The sequence below is a fragment of the Lissotriton helveticus genome, chromosome 6, assembly GCF_964261635.1.
Source record: "Lissotriton helveticus chromosome 6, aLisHel1.1, whole genome shotgun sequence".
Taxonomy (NCBI): Eukaryota; Metazoa; Chordata; class Amphibia; order Caudata; family Salamandridae; genus Lissotriton; species Lissotriton helveticus.
Window position 1 is genome coordinate 2083040458 of NC_136067.1, and position 23261 is coordinate 2083063718.

General features: G+C 46.0%; 1 pseudogene across 1 annotated transcript in view; it reads right to left on the minus strand.

Moving 5' to 3' along the window:
- LOC144764023 (protein LEG1 homolog) overlaps positions 1-23261 on the minus strand; it is a 158236-nt pseudogene that overhangs the window by 52359 nt on the left and 82616 nt on the right. Inside the window, exon 4 of the transcript XR_013596297.1 lies at positions 12001-12119. The product of XR_013596297.1 is annotated as a protein LEG1 homolog (transcript). The remainder of the gene's footprint in view (positions 1-12000; positions 12120-23261) is intronic.

A 23261-nucleotide genomic window follows, 5' to 3' on the forward strand; every position in this document is an offset into this window, starting at 1 on the left:
TGGCACTTAGGGCATACAAGAACCAAATAAAAATTGCAGAATCATCCTAATACCAAGTTAAGATCTTTGAGGCTGCTAATTCCCCTAGGGAAATTTTTAAAATTTTTAAATCCTTGGTCACCCCCCCCCCTGTCCCTCGAATGAATCTTCAGACCCCCAGAAACGCTGCGATGAACTGGCCAATTTTTTTGCCACAAAGGTTGCCAATATCTACTCAGCCTTCTGCACTGCTGACAATACTGACACCGCCCCCTCTCCTACCGTGCCTGTACCGCTCACAACTCTTGAGGCCCTCCCTTTGATGGATCTTCCGATGGTAGAAAGACTCCTTGGCAATCTTAAATCTGAGTCCCCCTCAGACACTGCTCCTCCATCTGTAGTTAAACAGGTCTCAGCGACCGTCGCTCCAGTCATTAGGGACGTCATCAACTCCTCCCTGGCTGCAGGTGTGGTTCCACTTTTATGGAAGCAGGCCAGAGTTAAGGCCATTTAAAAAAAAAAAACAGCCTTGACCCGGAAGAGTGGGCCAACTATCGTCCCATCTCTCTGCTGCTGGTGCTTAGTAAAATTGCAGAGAACCATGTCAACCTTGCACTATCATCCTTCATTGAGAACGAGGGAGCCCTTAACCCCACTCAAACGGGGTTTAGAACTAAGCAAGGTACAGAGACCGCTTTGGTTGCGGTGGTGGAGGAAACAAGGAAAATTGTGGATGCAGGAGGCTGCGCTGCGGTGGTCCTGTTGGACCTCAGCTCAGCCTTCGATACGGTAAATCACATCCTCTTGATTTGCCGCTTGCGGGAGGTTGCTATCTCAGGGGTGGCCCTTAAAAGGCTCGAGTCCTTTCTTTCAGAGAGAACCTTTTCAGTCTTTGAAGAGGAATAAGCATCTAAACAACTTCCACTGCATTACAGCGTTCCCCAGGGATCCTCATTGAGCCCAAATAGTTTAATATCTACATGAGGCCTTTGGCTGATGTGGTTCTTCCCTGGGGAATTCAGTTGGTCACATACGCCGATGACACGCAGCTGGTTGTCTCCCTTGCAAGGGCAGATGCTGTGGATTTTGGGACAAAAAATCTGTCCCCTTGTCTTACCAAGGTTCTTGAATGGATGGACTCCTTTTTAAAACTTAATGGTTCAATAACCGAGATTATGCTGTTGGGATACAAGGCCCCTAGGTGTCTGGGTCCCTCCCCATTCCTAAGAACAAAATCAAGAGTTTGGGGGTCTGGCTCGATCCCACTCTGGGTTTTCAAGTTCAGGCTCGAAAGGTTGCCTCGACATGTTATGGTCTGCTTAGGCTGCTAAGGAAGGTTTTGACCCTTCCTCCATTTGAGGCCAGAGGGCTCCTTGTCCAGTCCCTTATTCTTTCCTGACTGGACTAGGCAAATGTGGTCTATCTCGGTGCACCCTTAGGCACTATTAAAATACTACAGTCGGTCCAGAACTGCGCAGCTCATCTGCTATTGAAGGTACCAAGACATTGCTCCGCGAAGGCTGCTGTGCGCTCTCTTCACTGGCAACCGGTGCAGGAAAGGGTCCGGTTTAAAGCCATGTGTGTGGCTCATAAGTCAAGAACTAACAATGGCCCGGTTATCCTACGCCCTCTGTTTTGCCACTACCAATCTACCAGAGTCCTGAGGTCTAACCATCTCAATCTTCTGACAGTCCCGAGGTTTAAGAGGTGACGTATGGGTGGCAGATGGTTCTCTTTTCACGCAGCTAAATGTTGGAACCAACTCCCGAGAACATTCGGCTTGAATCCAACCATCTTGCTTTTAGGAAACGGTTTAAGACCTTCTTGTTCTGCTGAGTTGTGGTGTCCTGCTCTGGGTCTAAAAGCGCTGGGATGCCTCCGGGTAGCCATGCGCTATATAAGTCTGTACTCATTTATTCATTCATTCATACTCGGAAAAGCGTTCAGATGGATCCCATCCGAATCTAGGCATTTTACAGACAAAATACAGACTTAATTAATTGGCCCGTCAAAGGGGGTTGAGAATGATTGCGAATGAGATTAAAGAACTTAGAAGCAAACATCATTTGTTGCAAGTTATTCCAAAGTCTTTGGAACAGGCAAGCTAGGAAGGTCTAGGAAATGTAGAATAAAGTTAGGACAGTCCAGGACCTCGATACTAATCTCGACTACTAGTCAATCCATTTTGGTTAAGGTCAATGTTATTGCAATTGCCATTTCCTGTCAAAAAATCTTTTTAGAGGGATTATTTAATATTTATTTACCACCAATCATTGTTTGTCTCTTTAACCACATTGGTGCTAAGGCAATTCCCGCTGGGTGTTGATATTTTTCAATTCCCATCGTTCATGACAAGGTCAGCTCGTCATTAGCACAGCTCCAGTGTGCCTCATGACGAGCTGACCTTGTCATGATCATGGAAGGGGTTAATTATGTCTTATGTCAGCATCCAGAGGCAAGAAGAGGTCATCTGTGGCAGGCATGGGAGCTGGAGGTGCTCCTAAGAGTGATCCTAGTCCGATGGCTCTTCTGGCCCCAATAAGTCCTCCTATTGTTAATATTAGTATTCATTTCCCTAACTTTTACCACCCCTTATTTTGAACTATTTATTTCTACCCATTTCCTAATTGTATTTTTTTCCAAATCCTTTTCAATCTATCCATTTCTAAATTCTGGTTATCATTGCATTATCCTTTTTACTTACTTTATGTTTCTGCTGTCTGTATATTACCTCAAACTGTCTCTGTCTGTACTAGTTTGTCTCTAGCTTCCTTTCTTCTGGGTTTTCAGTCAGCTTTCATTCTCCCCTTAAATATTTTATGGACTGCCTAGTGGTTGTACTGTAAGACTCAGAGTACCTATTGGTCATGGTCACTTACTAGTACTCGTACTACTACACAGCCGTGCAGATTGCATGCCCAAGTAAGGTATTATACACATGTTTGTTGAGATGAGAAGGCTTTCTTGTACTTTCTCATGTCGTCATTGCTCAGTCAGTTAAACGAGAGAGTGGCCATTATCATTTTGGACACCCCAAAGTTGTAGCTTCTTCTTATCTTGGCCTACTATTATTAGCAGCAATTGCTGCTGAACTGATTACTGTGCACCATGGCTGGAAGGAAGTATGAGGAGGAGGAGGAGGATGGCCCAATTGCATTTGCCAACCGAGAAGACCTTATGACCTTAGGCCAATCTTATTTATTTTTGATGATTCAGATTCATCAGTAGCTCTAGCCACTCCAGTTCTTTACAGGTAGCCTTCTTGAGAGACTTTTCAAAAATTGCCACCAACAAAATGCCCAACCTGATATTTTTGATAGAAGATACTTAAGATACTGTCTGTATCTGAAATGTAGTGATATGTGTGGTGTATTTTTAATTTTGCTCTAAAAAATATGGTGGGAGAGGCGTGTCTGGAATCTAAAAAATGTCTAATGTTTTTCCAAGCCGCACCGAACAAGTGCTGGGGAAAGAGGGGATGGAAGCTCTATCCAGGAAGCAAATGCGACAGCTGCAGAGAGTGAGCCAGCTGCAGTGGAGGAGTGGTAAGTTGTATTTCTTGCTAATTGACAATTTATATACTTGCGGCAAGTGTCTACAATGTACTGTTAAGACTTGTGAACAGTCGAAGACACCCCTCTTTACTGAGCAGATACAGTGGGAGTTGAGTAACTAATGGCCTTTTTTACCTTCAACTCAGCAGAGAAAGTTTTGTGAAGAGTCAGATCTTGATAGGTTGATGGGAAAGTGAAAAAAGATGGAAGAAGGAAGGACATGTGAAATGTAATATTACTGGAAGAGAAGGATGAGTAGGTGAAAGGAGGCATATACTACAGGTGGCTGATAGGATACATGGGTGGGTTAAGGATAGATGAAAGGGTAAAGGATGCCTGCCTGGGTGGGTGAAAGTGTATTGGAGAACGGATTCCTCGGGGGGTTTGATAGCTCAAAGCGACAATATTTGTTGCTGAAAGGTTTGTTGAGAGTGGGATCCATGTTTGGATGGATGGATATAGGGATGGATGGTATTCATAGGTGAAGACTGAATGGAGTGAATATTAAACTTAAACAGTGACTGAGTAGCAAAGCCAAGGGTGAAGAATAAAAAATACAAGAAGAACAATGCAATGATGAATGGGAAAATCCTTTGGAAGAAGAGTAAACAAGGAATGTTATGTTTTTTTTATCAAGGTTTGTGATTCAAAGGGTTGAGGTTGTCATCATCATTATCGCCTCCCTCCAAGTCCCTACCCATGGCATTTCTCCAGTGACTGCCATGGGTGACCTATGGGTGACCTATCCGCTGTATGATCACATCGGCCGCTTGCATAGCTGGCTGTGCAATGCACCTCTGCCTCACTTAATTAGTAGGCCTTAATGAGTGACCTGACCTGACCTGGTCAGTGCTGGTTGCTCCACCCGCCACGTGGCCCACCTGCGTGTGCCCAGTCCCCGTTGCTGCCGCCACTGCCGCCACGGCCAGTAACTTTTGTTTGCTTTGCCTGTATTCTGTGATAGTATTCTGTTCTCTCCGTGCTTGTGCCCCTGACTGTTGCCCCTGATTGTATTCTGCTCTCTCCGTGCCCTTGATTGTACTCTGCTCTCTCCGTGCCGTTGTGCCCCTGTTCCCCCCCTGGTTTCACTACTGTGCCTGATTGTAATTCTGCTCCCTCCGTGCTGTTGCCCCTGATTGTATTTTGCTCTCTCCGTGCTGTTGTGCCCCCTGTTCACTGTTGTGCCCTTGATTGGATTCCGGTCCTCTCCTCTCCGTGCTCCCGCTGACCCACCCCGCTCCCCGCTCCCTTCCGCTGCTCCCCCGCGGCCCCACCCCCGCTCCTTCAGCCTCTCCTCGCATCGCTCCCCTCCCCACTCGCCACCCCGCTCCCGCCTCCCAGCTGCTCCTCCTCCCACTGAGTACTTAGGTGGGGTCTGCGAGGCGAGGAGCTGTGACCTGACCTGACCTGGTCGGTGCCGGTCGCTCCACCCGCCACGTGGCCCACCTGTGTGTGCCCAGTCCCCGTTGCCGCCGCCACTGCCGCCACTGCCAGTAACTTTTGTTTGCTTTGCCTGTATTCTGGGATAGTATTCTGTTCACTCCCTGCTTGTGCCCCTGACTGTTGCCCCTGATTGTATTCTGCTCTCTCCGTGACCTTGATTGTACTCAGCTCTCTCTGTGCCATTGTGACACTGTCCCCCCCCCCTGGTTTCACTACTGTGCCTGATTGTAATTCTGCTCTCTCCGTGCTGTTGCCCCTGATTGTATTTTGCTCTCTCCGTGCTGTTGTGTCCCCTGTTCACTGTTGTGCCCTTGATTGGATTCCGGTCCTCTCCTCTCCGTGCTCCTGCTGACCCACCCCGCTCCCCGCTCCCCTGCGGCCCCACCCCCGCTCCTTCAGCCTCTCCTCGCATCGCTCCCCTCCCCACTCGCCACCCCGCTCCCGCCTCCCAGCTGCTCCTCCCTCCCACTGAGTACTTAGGTGGGGTCCGCGAGGCGGGGAGCTGTGACCTGACCTGACCTGGTCAGTGCCGGTCGCACCACCTGCCACGTGGCCCACCTGTGTGTGCCCAGTCCCCGTTGCCGCCGCCACTGCCGCCACTGCCGCCACTGCCAGTAACTTTTGTTTGCTTTGCCTGTATTCTGGGATAGTATTCTGTTCTCTCCCTGCTTGTGCCCCTGACTGTTGCCCCTGATTGTATTCTGCTCTCTCCGTGACCTTGATTGTACTCTGCTCTCTCTGTGCCATTGTGACCCTGTCCCCCCCACCCCCCTGGTTTCACTACTGTGCCTGATTGTAATTCTGCTCTCTCCGTGCTGTTGCCCCTGATTGTATTTTGATCTCTCCGTGCTGTTGTGCCTCCTGTTCACTGTTGTGCCCTTGATTGGATTCCGGTCCTCTCCTCTCCGTGCTCCTGCTGACCCACCCCGCTCCCCGCTCCCCCATGGCCCCACCCCCGCTCCTTCAGCCTCTCCTCGCATCGCTCCCCTCCCCACTCGCCACCCCGCTCCCGCCTCCCAGCTGCTCCTCCCTCCCACTGAGTACTTAGGTGGGGTCCGCGAGGCGGGGAGCTGTGACCTGACCTGACCTGGTCAGTGCCAGTCGCTCCACCCGCCACGTGGCCCACCTGCGTGTGCCAAGTCCCCATTGCCGCCGCCACTGCCGCCACTGCCGCCACTGCCAGTAACTTTTGTTTGCTTTGCCTGCATTCTGTGATAGTATTCTGTTCTCTCCATGCTTGTGCCCCTGACTGTTGCCCCTGATTGTATTCTGCTCTCTCCGTGCCCTTGATTGTATTCTGCTCTCTCCATGCCACTGTGCCCCTTTTTCCCCCCCTGGTTTCACGACTGTGCCTGATTGTAATTCTGCTCCCTCCGTGCTGTTGCCCCTGATTGTATTTTGCTCTCTCCGTGCTGTTGTGCCCCCTGTTCACTGTTGTGCCCTTGATTGGATTCCGGTCCTCTCCTCTCCGTGCTCCTGCTGACCCACCCCGCTCCCTGCTCCCCCACTGCCCCAACCCCGCTCCTTCAGCCTATCCTCGCATCGCTCCCCTCCCCACTCGCCACCCCGCTGAGTACTTAGGTGGGGTCCGTGAGGCGGGGAGCTGTGACCTGACCTGACCTGGTCAGTGCCGGTCGCTCCACCCGCCACGTGGCCCACCTGCGTGTGCCCAGTCCCCGTTGCCGCCGCCACTGCCGCCACGGCCAGTAACTTTTGTTTGCTTTGCCTGTATTCTGTGATAGTATTCTGTTCTCTCCATGCTTGTGCCCCTGACTGTTGCCCCTGATTGTATTCTGCTCTCTCCGTGCCCTTGATTGTACTCTGCTCTCTCAGTGCCGTTGTGCCCCTGTTCCCCCCCCTGGTTTCACTACTGTGCCTGATTGTAATTCTGCTCTCTCCGTGCTGTTGCCCCAGATTGTATTTTGCTCTTTCCGTGCTGTTGTACCCCCTGTTCACTGTTTTGCTCTTGATTGGATTCCGGTCCTCTCCTCTCTGTGCTCCCGCTGACCCACCCCGCTCCCCGCTCACTGCCGCTGCTCCCCCACGGCCCCACCCCCGCTCCTTCAGCCTCTCCTCGCATCGCTCCCCTCCCCACTCGCCACCCCGCTCCCGCCTCCCAGCTGCTCCTCCCTCGCTCCGCCCCCCCCCACTCTCCATTTATGGCAGAGTCCATGCGTGCGCGCAGCGGGCGCGCCCTATGCGCGCCAAAGGCGCGCCAAAGGTAAGCCCATCTGCGCCTGTCCGCGCCTGGACCGCTCCCAGCGCCAGTACCCCTGGCCCCCGCCGATGCAAGACCACCCGACAGACCTACGACGCCGCCACCCTCATCGCACTCAATGCCGGCCGGAACCCCGCCTGCTGCCGAGCCACCCCGAAACGCACCCACGGACCCTTCACCTGCAAAGCCTGCAAGTTCACCTGCCTCCGAACCTGCACCGCACCCGCCAAGCCAAGCACCAGCAAGAACCACCTCAAGTGCATCCTGCTCAACACCCGCTCCGTCCACAGACACGCCGTGGTACTCTGGAGCCTCCTCGACACAACATCACCAGACGTCGCCTTCCTCACGGAAACCTGGATGAACGCCTTCTCAGCCCCCGACATCGCCATTGCCATCCCGGACGGGTACAAGATCATCAGGAGGGACCGCATCAACCAGATCGGAGGAGGCATTGCCATCGTACACAAGAACACCATCCGTATCAATCACGACCAACTCCGACGACACCCTCACCACCACTGAACACCTCCACTTCCAGATACACATCGACCCCAAGACGACCCTCAGAGGAACCCTCATCTACAAACCCCCGGGACCACGCACACAATTCAGCGAAGACATCGCAGACTTCATCAGCCCGCACGCCCTCCCCTCTGATGACTACATCCTCCTAGGGGACTTCAACTTCCACTTGGAGAACATCAACAACAACAACACCACCACCCTGCTGGACAACCTCAGACTCAAGCAACTGGTGAACACCCCCACCCACTATGCCGGACACACGCTTGACCCCGTCTTCTCCTCCAGCAAGCACATCTCCTTCAGCCACTCCACCGGACTCCACTGGACTGACCACAGATGCATCCACTTCAGCTTCAGAAGAACCACGACCCACCACCACCCACAACAGGCTCCTCGCAGGAGCTAGAACAAGATCACCGACGACCAGCTCACCGCCTGCCTCAGCCAGAACTCACCCAAAGGCACAACAGACCCCAACGTAGCAGCCCGCAACCTCACACAGTGGATCACCACCTGCGCAGACTACCTCGCACCACTGAAGACCCCTCCCAGCAGACCAGGCAGCAAGAAAGCCTTCTGGGTCACCGAGGAACTCAAGAACTCCAAGAAAAACTGCCGCACCCTCAAGAAAGCATGGAGCAACGACCGGACCACAGACAACATGACTGCCCTCAAGCACGCCATCCGCAAACACCACCAGCTGATCCGCACCACCAAGAAGACAGCATTCAAGGACCGACTGGACAACAATGCCCACAACAGCAAGGAACTCTTCAACATCGTCAAAGAGCTCTCTAACCCCAACGCCGGAAACAACGACATCACTCCCTCGCAAGACCTCTACGACTCCCTCGCCTTGTTCTTCCACAGCAAGATCAGCATTATACACAACAGCTTCGACGCACAGACCATGCTCCCCACCACCGAGTCAACGCCCCCCACCACCACCCTCCGCGCCTGGACTCCGATCAGCACCAAGGACACCCACCAGCTACGCTCCACCAGCCTCGCCCTCGCCGCCGTCCCACGCATCTGCAGAGCTACCACCGGAGGAAGATCCTTCTCCTACCTGGCAGCCAAGACTTGGAACTCCCTCCCCACCCACCTTCGACTGACCCAGGACCACCTTTCCTTCAGGAAGCAACTCAAGACCTGGCTCTTCGAGCAGTAGCAGACCCCCCCCCCCCCAAGCGCCTTGAGACCCCTCCGGGTGAGTAGCGCGCTATACAAATGCTATGATTGATTAGGCCGCTTTACAAATTTAATGACAATGTAAAAAATAAATAGTTGTGTTTCTCTTCACTCCAAGTGCCCACTCATTCACTTCCTAGTACATAAATAAGTTGAGTCCTTTCCTAACTTCCTTGTTTTGTCCCAGCCTTCCATAAAATTAAAAAAAATACATTATTTTCATGCGCCACTTTCCTCTGGCCAAGTGATCTATTTTATTATTGCTTCCATAACGTATTATGTCAGTTCAAGTTTTTCCCTTTCAACAATTGTCTAACAAAGTGACTCACGACTAACAAAAGCTTAGGTACTTGATGAAATTATCAGTGAGCCATCTACCTATACGGCCTATTCCATCTAACTTACCTGCTGTTGATCAAGTTAATAAATATTTTCCTTACTGCCAAGCAAATTGTTTTTGTTGGGAACAAGTAATGTCAAATGTGGTGATGGAGGGTGAATCTAGGGAGTAAAGTGGGGATAAAGAGTTGGTGACTTTGCATTTTGTGGATGGGATAATCTGTAATGAAGGTGTTAAATACAATATCATGGTTCTTAATCCTTTCCCTGTACTGTAGTGCATAGCTTTTCCCTTGTGCAGACATGATGATGTCTGTCTGCATAATTGACTTCTTTATAATCAGTTAGTAGTACCTCACATGACGTATATCATTCATACTAACTATTCATCTGCCTTGTTGTAGTGAGGGTAAAATTGGGGCATTTAATTGAGCATGGCCATGATAAGAAAAGAGATAATCGTCTTGGACAGCTGCCCCACCTACAGATAGTAACAAAGTAATGAAACACTAGTATGTCTATCTAGGGTGCAAGCTGAGCTGGCCTGCCTACAGTAATTGAGCTCAAAATGAGAGAGAAGAATACTTGTATACTCCATAGTTCTTAATGCCTGAAACTGTAATCACATTAAAATTGAACATCCCTAGGAATCAGGGATACCAGGAAAAGTTATGTACTGCTAGTGCTACCGTGCCACTATATACTTTTATGTGTTACTGTTTTGCTAAGAGTATTGGTTACAATTTGTCTTTTTTCTTCCTTGACATAGCTACTACTGCCAATCAAGCATCACAACAACCCAACAGGCAGGAGATAGTAGCCAGGATCCAGCAAAGGACGCTGGAAGCCATGAGGGCCAAATACAATAGGATGGTGGCAGAGGAGGAGGATGCGGCAGCAGCTACAGCGTCAAATGCCCTGGGCCTCAGCTAGGTCCCAGTGCCTCTGGTAGTCAGTTGCCATGGTCAGGAAGTCGCTCACCGCCATTCCACCACTGCTGCCCCCCCATAATGACTCTATAGAGCCTTCCAGCGCCATAAGCTCCAGAGGATGGTTTGCTTGGAAGCCAAGATGGAGGAGTGTTTCAACATATTGGAGAGAAATCTCCTAGCCCTGCGCTAGGCCTCTCTTGCCCCTTTTTAATCTTTTGTTTGGTAGGTGGGACTTGTTGGGGAAAAGGTGGGAATGTGGAAGTTTGAGCATTTTGGAGGTTTTCTTGTTTATTTCTTCATTAAGCTTACTTTGTACATTGGTTAGGGCTAGGGAGACGGGTGGGCCAGGTGTAGTTGGTTTACTTGTTTTGATTTGAACGCACACACACTGGCGAGACAAAGGAGGTATGGTAAAACAGAGAACACATCATTACTTCAGCAATGCTAAAACAAAAATGAACAGGGCTCCCCCACCTAGCCCTATACACTGTTTTCAGGGGAAAAAATATGAAATACCACAAAAAAATAACACATTTTGTATTTCAATCCAAATCCATCCATGGCCTAAATGCTATTTCAAATTCAACAGACACCACAGAAACAGATGTTTCATGCACCCATGACAAGCACTGGGCCTACTGGCTAAAAGGTCAATTGGCAGACTAGGCCACATAGTGAATTGAATCAATGTTGCAAATGTATTGAAAAAACATTGAGAAAATATAGTAAACTGTGCAACATTTTTTCTTTACAAAAGAAGAAAAATGAAACACAAATAAATCACTAGACCTTACTGAAACAAGCCATCCACTACAATACATTTTTATAAATCCATTAAAAGTTCAAATAAATCCAGATGCATGGCCCCAATCAAACAAACAACACCTGTATTCAACTTACTTGCGAAATGTCAAACACAAAGTCCTTAAATCCAATGGTATATGCAGCAGACACAAAGAGTGACCCTTCCAGCACTAAATCTAAATGTGAAGTGACCAGGAGATGGACAACGCACTATGAGGAGGCTGCTGTACAGGAGCAGGAAGTCGGAGAATCTGGGGTACTTCCTTCCAGTTGGAAAAAAGGTTATAAAAAAGGATTCCTTGCGCAAAAAAAACCTCCAAATGTCAATTATAGGCGATTTTTTACTCCAAATCATCAGTTCGGGACGAAGTTGATGCTTCTCGAGGAGAGAAACATAAGCCGAAAGTCGCTGGCGTGACAGAATGACATGTTGGTGGCTGCAAAATCTTGCTCAAGCATGCAGCTAGCTAGGAAATCTTTTGGCGCCTGCAAATGGCTTTGAAAATCTCGTGGTCAATCGCGAACGCCTGGCAAGTCAGTCCTGCACGCGGGAAAAACCATTTCAAGGGCCCCAATCCCAAAAAAACACCACTCCATTGCAGAATGCTTAATTTAACGGTGACTCTTCTTTCTCCCCGGAACATGGACTTGCTGAAGTCTGCAAACTCCACGAACAGAGTGGAGTTTTATGCCCGGGTTTAATTATGACACTATTGGTAGTTACTTAACAGTTGCATTTGGTGTTTTCCTGGCCTCACCCCTTTCATTTTGATGGTTGTGGAGATGTAAAACTACAGATGTTAGTGCCTTTATCCCTGGAAATGGTGACTAGCAAAAGTAGTAAAGTTGCTCAGAATTGTAGGAGTAAACTTATACATGTAGAGTTACTATTGTGTAAGCTTACCTTTGTGAATAGTCCCATATGTGGCCTCTTGTCTCATGCCGTGTTTGATAATAGGTTATTTATGACATGGAGCATATAGGTGGTTTGTACAAATGAACTACATATTACCTGTTCTTGCATCTTGGAAGTGCAGAGTCAACTGATGCCTCATGTGCATCCCACATGTAGGACAGCAATTTGTCAATAGCAGATGGAACATCAGATTCTGGTTTGGTTGCCATCAATTTCTGAAGCAAGATATATAATTCATATTGTTACACTAAATGTAGCATGCATGGTAAACACGGTATCACATTCCTCCCATAGAGAACATAAGAGATTTGCAATATATTGTAATTTGGACACAGGGACATATGTAAATGTAGTATACTTGTAAAGCGCACAGCTGCCCCAGCAACGGGGCGTCCCGGCGCTGTATAACTCTGGGGAACCCGTCCTGGCTTTCCCTGTGGGATGGTCCCTTGCTGGGAGTCCCCAAGGTGGAGCCAGGCATCCCCGGAATTGGTGGGGCCGTTGTGGAGATTAGGCAAGCTAATGCCCAGAGTTGCCGAGTGGAACCCCTGATTAGAGTAAGCACCGAAGCGAGAATTATCGAGTCCGCTGACCAAGGTCCACGACCCTGCCGCGTCGGGAATTGAACCCTGGTCCCGGGCTGACTTCTGCTCTCAGGCCTGCAGCCTCTAACCAGTGAGCCACACTACTCCACATATAATCATATAGTGGTTTTATAAAGGTGTTAGAAGCACTAGCCTTGCTGTGCACTGTTGTTTAAGAGGCCAATGGGATGAACAGTGTTTGGTTTATGTATTCTCTCTAGTTTCTATGTATTGGAATGCATGATGTCTTCTAATACAAGTGAGTGTTTTGTGCTTTAAATTGAATATGTCTTCTATGGAGCATCATGTTCTTAAAATAGGACAGGACCTCTAATGCTGGCCAACAATGGCCAAAGCTGCAAATAATGGAGAGAGAAAACAAAGTACAGAATTGACTACAGCGTAAGTGCACAAATTGAAAGTTTACATTTAATCTGAAATGGATGATGGAACCATCTAGGTTTTAGGTGTGTACCATATTTTACGGTTCTAGTATAACACCCAAAGATATTTCATATGCATTACAGGAAAAGTCCCAATGGAGGTGGTGTTACTATTTCTCAAACATACAGACCACATCCATCAATACACCTCACGCCCAGTGCCCCACTGCCAGGAATTGGTCTTTTACAATGACTTGCATTCATCATATTTCCATTGTCATTAGTCCGGTTGCCTCGCCTTTATTTCCTCATAAACACGTTACTGCCATGCGTGATTCTTCCCCCCTCATATCCTTAGAATATAAACCTGGGCTAGAGCTGGTTTCACAATATAAAACACTTTCTCACACATGCCATCAACACATAAATGACCCTAACATGTTCTTCATTGATCAGTCTCTTATATGAGTAATCCTGGAGAAAAAAGCACATTGGGCTATAAAGTGCCTCAGTGTATCAGAGCTTGGCATCTGAGGAAACACCCTCTGCCTGTCTGCATCTTCAGATCTTCAGTTTTTCCTACACGTAAATCAAGCATTGTGTAAATTCGCAAAAACGTGGTTTGGGGAAAAATTAAGGAATAATGGGTGACGGGAATGACAGAACTACATCTTGAATGCTACACAGAATCTGATGGACAAGATGAGTCAATGTAGTTTATTTCATAAAAATAATTAACAACTCATTACTAGTTTCAAATAATTGGCTTCACTGCTGACCTTTGACTCTTATGATAACCGAGCCTCATCTGGTCATCTCCATTTTCTTGACTAAAATTTGGGGAGCAAAGAATTTCCCCTAAGTGCACTCATGGAGTGAGCAAGGAGTGAGGACTACACGTGTGGAGATGATGCACCCTCCAGCTCCAAAGGAAATCATTTTCTGTAGAGATTTTTATTTAATTTTATTTTTTTTAAATATATTTTTATTGTATTTTCATAGACATGGTACACACAAAAATAAAAACACATATAGTATTTCTGGCGCATAGATCACTGCGCCTGTACATTGTATACCATAGACAAATTAATAATCTATGTGTTGTTTTCCTCTGTTTGGCGGTTGGTTCCAAGTCCCCTTGGACTGATAGGACAGTGTACACACTACGATGGACTTTCTTTGTTGGCTCTAAGCTAGTTCGTAGACATATAAAATGAAACATGTAACATATAGCTGTTGGCAGGTGGTTGAAGATCGGCGTACAACATCTTGTTTCTATCTCGTAGTTTATTTTGACTACGGTGGTTTGAATGGTTCTAGCGCCTTGTCTAGTGATGACCACATCTGTCCGTTGGGTTTCTTCCAGGGCGAATATCTTTGTACTGTGTTGTCGGCACCTCTTAAGAATATAACCCAGTTTTTCCACCGTTTAAAGGTGGCCTTGGAGGTGTTTTTCCATTTGGCCAGTATAATGTTTGTGGCACTAGTTAGGAGGAAGTCGAGAAGGTTTCTGTCTTGTTGTGTGTTGATGTCGGTGTTGAGGTGTGCTGTTGTTAGGATGCAGAACTCCCTCTTGAGGGTGCAGCCTAGTGTCTGGTTGGTGAAGTTAAACACTTTGTCCCAGAATTTCTTGACCTTGCTACAACTTAGATGGGCTATGTCCCCTGTTGCCATGTTGCAGTTCCAGCACTGGCTATTCTCTCTTAGGCTCAGTTTGGCCAGCTTTGCTGGGGTCCAGTGTGCTTGGTGTAGTAACCAAAGTTTAGTTTGCGCTAGTACTGGTGAAATTATATTTTGCGTGGGGGAGGCTCACATGGTCATTAGTTCCTCCTCTGTGAGGGTGCGGCCTATCTGGTTTCCCCAGTACCGTTTAGGTCGTTGGGCGGAGGAATTCATATATGTGTGATATGTAGTGCCCCATTTTGTTTAGGTTTTCCATGAGTTGGAAAATTGATGGGGTAAGACTGCTTAGGTTCGCTTTTGTGATCGCTGTTTTAATGGTCAGGAAGTTGTATAGCTTCACCTCTGGGAGGCCGAACCTACCCTTTATGGTGTTAAAAGTGAGCGGTTTGCCTTTCTCTTCTAGGTGTGCTGGATGTGAGAGGCCTGGTGGACTCCACGTGTTTATTTCTAGGGGTTTCCCTCTGTATCTTATTTTCGGGTTAGCCCATAGTGCCACCCACTTCGAGTTTTTTAGGCTTACCTCTAGTTTCTGATCTACCTTAAGGAGGGCAGTTCTTGTTATCTTGAAAATTGGGTTCCCTTTTAGTGACTGTTTGTTGGCTGTGAGGAGGGTTAGGGGGTCTGAATTGTCTAGGATGGCTACGTCGCAAACAAAGACAACACAACATCACAACAATCACAGACACCACAAGCCAATCACACGCCCGGCACGAAGACATTGTACGCTCCTTCAGGGATTTCTATGTGGAGCTTTACAAAAAAGATGAGAGACTAGACATAAAGTGAACGAAAGCCTACCTAGAGAACTTAAAACTGCCAAAAATCACAGAAGAAGAAGCAAAAGCGTTAGGCCAAGACTTCAAGCCGCTTGAGGTTAGGACAGCCATCAAGGCACTAAAAGATAAGAAGGCCCCAGGACCAGATGGTTACACAGCACCATTCTACAAATCATTCCAAGAACAACTAATACATACTCTAACGAAAGCCTTCAACTATTGCGGAATGGCTGGTGAAGTGACCGCAACAATGGCACAAGCCAACATTATAGTTATTCCGAAGGAGGGTAAAGACCCACAATGGCCAAAAAACTACCGACCAATATCACTCATTAACCTAGACTGTAAATTATACGCCAAAATATTAGCAACAAGGCTGAGCAGTGTGCTCCCACAGCTGATTAGCAATCCACAAGTAGGATACAGGAAAGGCCGGATGTCTAGCGACAACACCAGACTCCTCTGCCAAGTCATAGAACACTGCTCACATGCACAAAATCCATCAGTCACAATCGCACTTGACGCAGCCACAGTGGTGTGTATTTCTGGTTTTGGATTACCCAGTGCAACCCTTGTCTGGCTATGCAGGCTGTCTGAAATGTTCTTAGATCTGCTACGTTAAGGCCTCCTAGTTCTTTCTGCAGTCTAACTTTTTGGAGGGCTATTCTGGGTTTTTTGTCCCTCCAGATGAATTTGTTCAGTGCCTGGTCTATTCTCTTGTGGAAGTCGTTGGTTAGTGCTAGGGGGAGCATACTGGCCAGGTAGTTAACTATAGGTATAGCCATCATTTTGACTGTTTCTATTCTTCCCCACCAGCTGATAAATTTGAGTGACAATTTTTCCAGCAGGCCTCTTATCTTTGTCAGTGTCCTCTTTTTGTTTAGGTTCAAGGTGGTTCTTAAATCCTTACCAAAGTTTATTCCTACGTATGTGATCGATTGTGTTTGCCACACCTGCCCTAAGTCCCCTAGTACTTCTCTGGTCGTGTAAACGTTCATGGGCATGCACTCTGAATGTCTTTGATCAGGGATACTAGTACTGTTAAGAACAGCAGTGGGGATAGCGGACAGCCCTGTCTAGTCCCTCTTTGGAGGTCGAATGGAACTGAGGTTGTGCCGTTAATGGCAATCTGCGCTTTCGGGATTTTGTACATGCCCATGACTCTCCTGGCAAACGTATCCCCCAGGTTGTATGCTTGCAGGCATTCTTTTAGGAAGTGCCAAGACACACTGTGAAAGGCCTTTTCTGCGTCAAGTGCGATTGTGACTGATGGATTTTGTGCGTGTGAGCAGTGTTCTATGACTTGGCAGAGGAGTCTGGTGTTGTCGCTAGACATCCGGCCTTTCATGTGTCCGACTTGTGTATTGCTTATCAGCTGTGGGAGCACACTGCTCAGCCTTGTTGCTAATATTTTGGCGTATAGTTTACAGTCTAGGTTAATGAGTGATATTGGTCGGTAGTTTTTTGGCCATTGTGGGTCTTTACCCTCCTTCGGAATAACTATAATGTTGGCTTGTGCCATTGTTGCGGTCACTTCACCAGCCATTCCGCAATAGTTGAAGGCTTTCGTTAGAGTAGGTATTAGTTGTTCTTGGAATGATTTGTAGAATGGTGCTGTGTAACCATCTGGTCCTGGGGCTTTGTTATCTTTTAGTGCCTTGATGGCCTTCCTAACCTCTAGCGGCTTGAAGTCTTGGCCTAACGCTTTTGCTTCTTCTTCTGTGATTTTTGGCAGTTTTTAGTTCTCTAGGTACGCTTTCGTTCGCTTTATGTCTAGTCCCTCATCTTTTTTGTAAAGCTCCACATAGAAATCCTTGAAGGTGCGTACAATGTCTTCGTACCGGGCGTGTGATTTGCTTGCGGTGTCTGTGATTGTTGTGATGTTGTGTTGTCTTTGTTTGCGCTTGAGGTATGATGCCAGTGATTTACCTGCTCTGTTTGCTTCACACAGATTGATCTCTTTGTACTTTTTTATCCAGAGGCCCACACGTTCGCTGAGTATTCTATTGAATGTGTATTTCTTTTTTGTGAGTTCTGTTAGTGCGTTTTGGTTGTTGGTTTCTCCTATGTGTTGAGTTTCTTGCCTTTTGATGTCTATTTCTAGCTGAGCTAGCAGTGCTCTTGTCGCTTTGTCTCTTCTCGCCTTCATTTCTATAAGTACTCCTCTGATGGTTGAATTGAGTGCCTCCCACAGCATGCCTGGGTCTGTATCTGTTGTCTCATTTTCTGCGATGTATTCTGTGAAGGCTTTCTGAATCTTGGCTCTGTCTTCTTGCTTAGCTAGGGCTGTTGGGTTAAGTCGCCATCTGCGTGTTAAGTGTTCATTATGTCTTCCTACTAAGTGTAGGCTGATGCAGGCGTGGTTTGATATTGTCTGTTTGTTCAGTTAGGTGAGTGTGGGTTGCGGATATGTGGATGTAATCTATTCTGCTGTAGGAGTTGTGTGGGTGTGAATAGAAGGTGTAGTCTCTAGTATCGGGGTGTTGCAAGCGCCATGGGTCTGCTATGTCTAGTTTGTTGCATAGGTTCAATAGTGCCTTGTGCGAGGTCGGCGTTCGTGTCTTGTTTTTGGCCTGTCTGTCTAGCGTTTGGTCTATTGCCATGTTGAAATCTCCCGCCACTACCATCATGCTGTGTGAAGCGCTGGTTTCTAGGTCTTTGGTTACCTTCTCCCAGAATGGAGTGTCGTCTGTGTTGGGTGCATAGATGTTTGCCACTAGTATTGTCTCTTCTCCCCTTTTCATCTGCGTGATCAGTAATCTGCCCTCTTCGTCTTGCTTTACATTCTCTATGGTTATGTTGAATTTGCTACTAACCAGAGTGATGACTCCTCTTTTTTTCCCCACTGCTGGTGAGCAGGCTACTTGGCCTATCCACCTGGCTCTGAGTTTGTCTGCTTCTTCTGTGGATAGTTTTGTCTCTTGCAATAGTATAATGTCTCCCTTTGTTTTGGCTAGGTAGTCTAGTGTTTTTTTCCTTTTGACTGGATGGTTAAGACCCTTTACATTAAGTGAGATGACTTTGAGGTCTGTTTGTAGTGAGTTGCTACTCGACTGTGTCATCATTGGGAGTGCATTGGGTTAGATGTATTATGGCACCGGATGACCGGTGTGTGGCTATGTAGTGTTGTACGCTAACACTATGGTTAAGGGTTGATTGTACTGATGCCGCCGGCGATCTGTTTAGGGTGTTGGCTACTCTACTGACAAAGACATGAACAAGACGAACGCGACAAACAAGACAAACAAGACTTACCAGACGCACTAATCTACTCCCTGCTATCCCCCTTTTCCCTCCTCTCTCTCCCCCTTCCCTTTGTCCATTGTTCCTTCGTGCTGTGGGCGTACGACAGCAAGATCCTCCTGCTTCCGCCCCCTCCCCGGAAATTGAACCATATTTCTCTAGCTAGCTTATAAATTATGCACTACATTTATAAAGGATATTGGGTTATAACAGGTGCGTCTCTGAGGTAGAATTGTTGTTGTAGAGTTCCTATCTTGCTTCCAACAATCTTTCTTTAAGTTGGCTTCACTTTTTCTTTCACAGTGAGGTATAGTCGTTGTGGTTAAGTAGTCATATGAGTCTCTGATGTTGAATTGTTGTTGTAGAGTTCCTATCTTGCTTCCAACAGTCTTTCTTTAAGTTGGCTTTGCTTTTTCTTTCATAGTGAGGTAGAATCGTTGTGGTTAAGTAGTCTCTGAGGTAGAATTGCTTTCTCTTGCGTGTGACTAATTTCCATTGTATAGTCTATGTGATCGATAGTTGGACCATTGAGCTGTCCTGCACTTAGCCACTATCGGTTGCGTTGCTGGGTGAGGAGTTTCTTTTTCCCGTCTGTGTCGAATCTTCCATTTCTTGCATTGGTGGTACTTGTAGAAGGCGTGAGAGTTCGGCTGGGACTTAGAATGTCATGGCAATACCTTTGTTGTGTATCCTGAATCTTGCGGGCCCGTGAATGAGAAGGTAATGTTTTCTTTCCTTAGCCTGTCTCTTAGGGCTAGAAACCCCTTTCTTATGTCGACCCTCGGCTTTGAGTAGTCTTGCGTGAGGATGATTCTGTGACCGTTCCATACCAGGTTAGGGTTTTTCCTCGCTACCCCGAATATGGCGTCTGTTAGGTACGAACGTAGTGGCCTGCATATTATTGGTCTGGGGTTTGTTCTGCCCGATTGTCTGCTCGCTGGTACTCTGTATGCCTTATCTAGTTCAAAAGGGCCTTCGAACTTAAGGTTGGTTAGCTTTGGGATGAGGCTTTGTATAAGCGACACACACAAGCCGGCCTTATCTTCTTCTCCTTCCGGGACGCCTAAGATCCTTATGTTGCCTTTTCTGTTTCTGTCTTCGAATTCTGCTGCTTGTCTCCGTAGTTCTGTGGTAGCTTTGGCGATATTTCCTATGGCTTTGCCTGTGAGGTGAGATCTGTCCTCAATGTCGCTGACTCGTTGTTCCACTGCTTCGAATTTTGTTTTTGTAGCGTGAATGTCTGCTCTCATAGCTGCCAGTTCTAGTTCTATCTTGTCTGTTGTTTTTTTCATTGCTATAGCTAGATCGTGTACATCAGCCAGATTTTTTAGTATACTGTCTAGTGTGCCGAAAATATCTGATCTGTTTTTAATTGGGGACTCCATATTGTTCTCGAGTCTGTTTTTCTTTTGCTGTTGTGACATTCTGCTTTTACTGCTGGCAGTTGTTACCGTTGTCTTCGGTGGGACTATTTCTTTGGTGGTGCACTTAGGTCCTTTATGTTGTAGCGCTCCTCTCTTCTTTGTGCTCTCTTTGAGCAGGCTACACTAATTTGGCCTTGCTTTGTTGCACTTTTCCTCCTCACCTAGTTGTTTGCATCAGTCCCTAGTGTAAAACGCACTCCATACAGGAATACATTGAAGTGTTTACAAACCCAAAATACAGCCACACTTTCCTTCTCAGGCTGTGATTAAGCACGTTCTGTTTGAGATAAACGTCTACTAGCAGAGGCCACAATATGTCATCATGCATTTGGGTATCCACTATGCTGTGCAAGTATAGCACCTAACCCAACAGGGCTAGCATCAACTACAATCTTGGTATTGAGCGTTGCATTGAAGTACCCCATTTCTGTAGCATATACAATGGCATGTTTGATTCTTTTATAACTCTTTTCACATTCTTGTGACCATTTAATATATTTTATTGTATTTGTTAGCTCTAGTAATGGAGCATTGAAACATCTTGTGGGGGTTCAGCATTTGTCAGGGCATGACATTTTGCCAGATCAGGCATCCTTCCCCCATCAGAAAAGATATGTTCAAAGGATTTCAGTCTGTTTTATGGAACTCACACTTAAAGTTAACCCTGCATAATTGAGTAACTGAAATACTTGTGTGACGGCTTTATCACACTCCTTCTGTGTAGCTTCAAAAACTAATATGTCCTCGCTATAATTAAATGCTTTCACAACAGGTTGTATGATGCATCGTATGATATCTTGGAAAAGTTCTGCAGAAGAAGACACACCAAACCTAAGTCTCTTATATCTAAACAAACCAGCATGTGAAAAATATATCTGAAGCTTTCTTGAAGTTCTAATTGATGCTTATCTTTATTCAGATCAAGTCGAGAGAAGACTTTGGCACCATTCAATTGCGTGATCATGTCAGTTGATGGAGCGAGATTTTAAAATAAATTAGTTTTTGGCTTGCAAAGTTAAACTTCCATAATAAAAAAATTGTATTAACGTGAATGGAGTGAATATTACTAAACCAACCTAGATTAAATTTCAAAACATTACATAAGGGACTAATATGTATGCTCAAATATGTGCTTTATGTTGCAAATGCTTGTAAAAAAAATAATAAACTAACTTTGTCTATTGTCTTTGTCATAATTAAAAGTGGCTGTTTTATTAATGGCATGTGCTTATTTGCGTGTGCTCATGGTTTGTCTTTTTGTCTTCATGTTGCAAAATTCTGTTTGTTGATGAAATGCTTTGGCTAGGTAACATTTATTAATGGGTTAATAATTAGCAAAGGTGGGTGGGTGACAGTGTGGAACTCTATTTCTTTCATTAATTGATGTTTTGTGTTTGTTTATACATTAGTTTTACGAATGGGCCTAAAGAAAATGGCTGGCAGTGCAGCAGTTTATGAAACTTGACCAGAGTGAACCCTTCACTCATTTGCAGAGTATTTTGCTGAGCTGACAACGTTTTGTGCAGAAATAATTATGGTCGAGTCGGATGTGTTCTTGGAGTCATAGCCAAGGACAGGATGCTGAATGGCCTGCCAAGATTAGGTAGTGAAAAGTTTCTCCCCGGGAAAAGTATCTTTTTAAGGAAGCAAAAAGGATGGTGAAACTAAGAACAATAAGGGCTATGGTGAGGCCCCGGACTTGGTCAGGAGAGCATGACCTAATAGTGGACTGACATGGCTCAGCCAATTGGAAGTTTGGATTCTCATAAAAAATAGGCGATAAAGATACTTTAGTTAGTTAGAAAAGGTATAAAAACTGTCCCCATGGGAGGGAGGGGGCTCTTGCTGCTCATCTTCTCCCGATTCCTGTTAGGCGTGACGTGCTGACGGACTCTTTGGAGCACGTAAGGATCAATAGGGTTAAATGACGTTTACCATTATTCCTTTAAGTGAAGTGAGTTTTAGACAGGGAAAATAGGGCTTAGGTGATGGAAAACTGTTTATTTTCCATTTAACATGTTATTTGATTTTGCTTGGAACTGTCAGTCTAATTTGCTATTCCTCTAATAAAATGCACTTTCTTTGAATAAATAGTTATTAAATAAGATGTTTTGAAAAGACAAGCTGGTCTTGTTATTTCATGGTCATTACCATCAGTAGATCCATTTGCCTAAGTGACTTAATTAAATGCAAAACTTTACAAAAAACCATGGTGAAATCATTATACTGCGGTTGTATATAAATGTGAATATAATTTGTGCATAGGTTTTATTAATTAGGTCACATGATTCAGTTGCTCAAAATATGTCACATTAGTTTATGGGCCTTGTGAGTGTTTTATGATTAATGGTGAATATTTTGGAGTTGGGTAGCGTTGCTATGACATATTTTCTATAGGGGCGCTGGATCAATTGTCTGGTAGCAGAGTTACGGTTACTATGGTAACTGACATGCTACATGGTAGTTACATAGGATCGATGTTTAACATATGTTGAGTTTGTTCATTTGTTACATGTAGTCGAAAGGTTTTTTCCTGCAGTGTGAAAAATCCTAGTTGTGCCGGCATATGAGTGGTGTGACAAATGAAGTTACACAGTGCATTTGTTCAGTTTCAAAATCGTATTATCATATATCACTAGTGTTGTGGACGTACAACACGAATTTAGGGATTTTAGGTGTGCTAGGTAGAATGTATAGTGAGGATTGTCTATAACATTGTAGCTTTGAGTATAGGGACTTAGAGCCTGTTTTAAAACTCACTGCGAAAAGAGTAGTAGAATTTTATCCGAGCTTGTGTGAAGGGTAAGGAAGCGTCGTCTATTCTTACTGGCAAATGTGGATTGCTATGGTTGGCTAAAGTCCTACCAAGATTTCATGTATGTTTGGTTAGGGAAACTTTCCGTTTGAAAGTGCCTAAATGATTTTGTAAATTTGTTCGAATCAAACTTTGAATTGCTACTTTATGTGCATTCAGAGGGAAACGAGTTAGTTATTACTTGTTAGAAGGGTAGTTATATATTCTGTGAGAGTAGCGTCGTCTTTTCCACGCAAAAGAATACTTGAATGACTGTATAAACTATCACCTTATTTTAGCGAAACAGACAAATGGTTTGTTTATTTGTTATTATTAATAAAAAAATAATTGAAAGAGTTTTCTTAAAATGGCGCTGTGAAAATATTTTGTGAAGGAGGGGTGAGCGCTAGGAGTAAGAGACAAGAAGCTGCAGCGGCTGTGTACGTCACAGGGTTCACGCTGTGATTGGC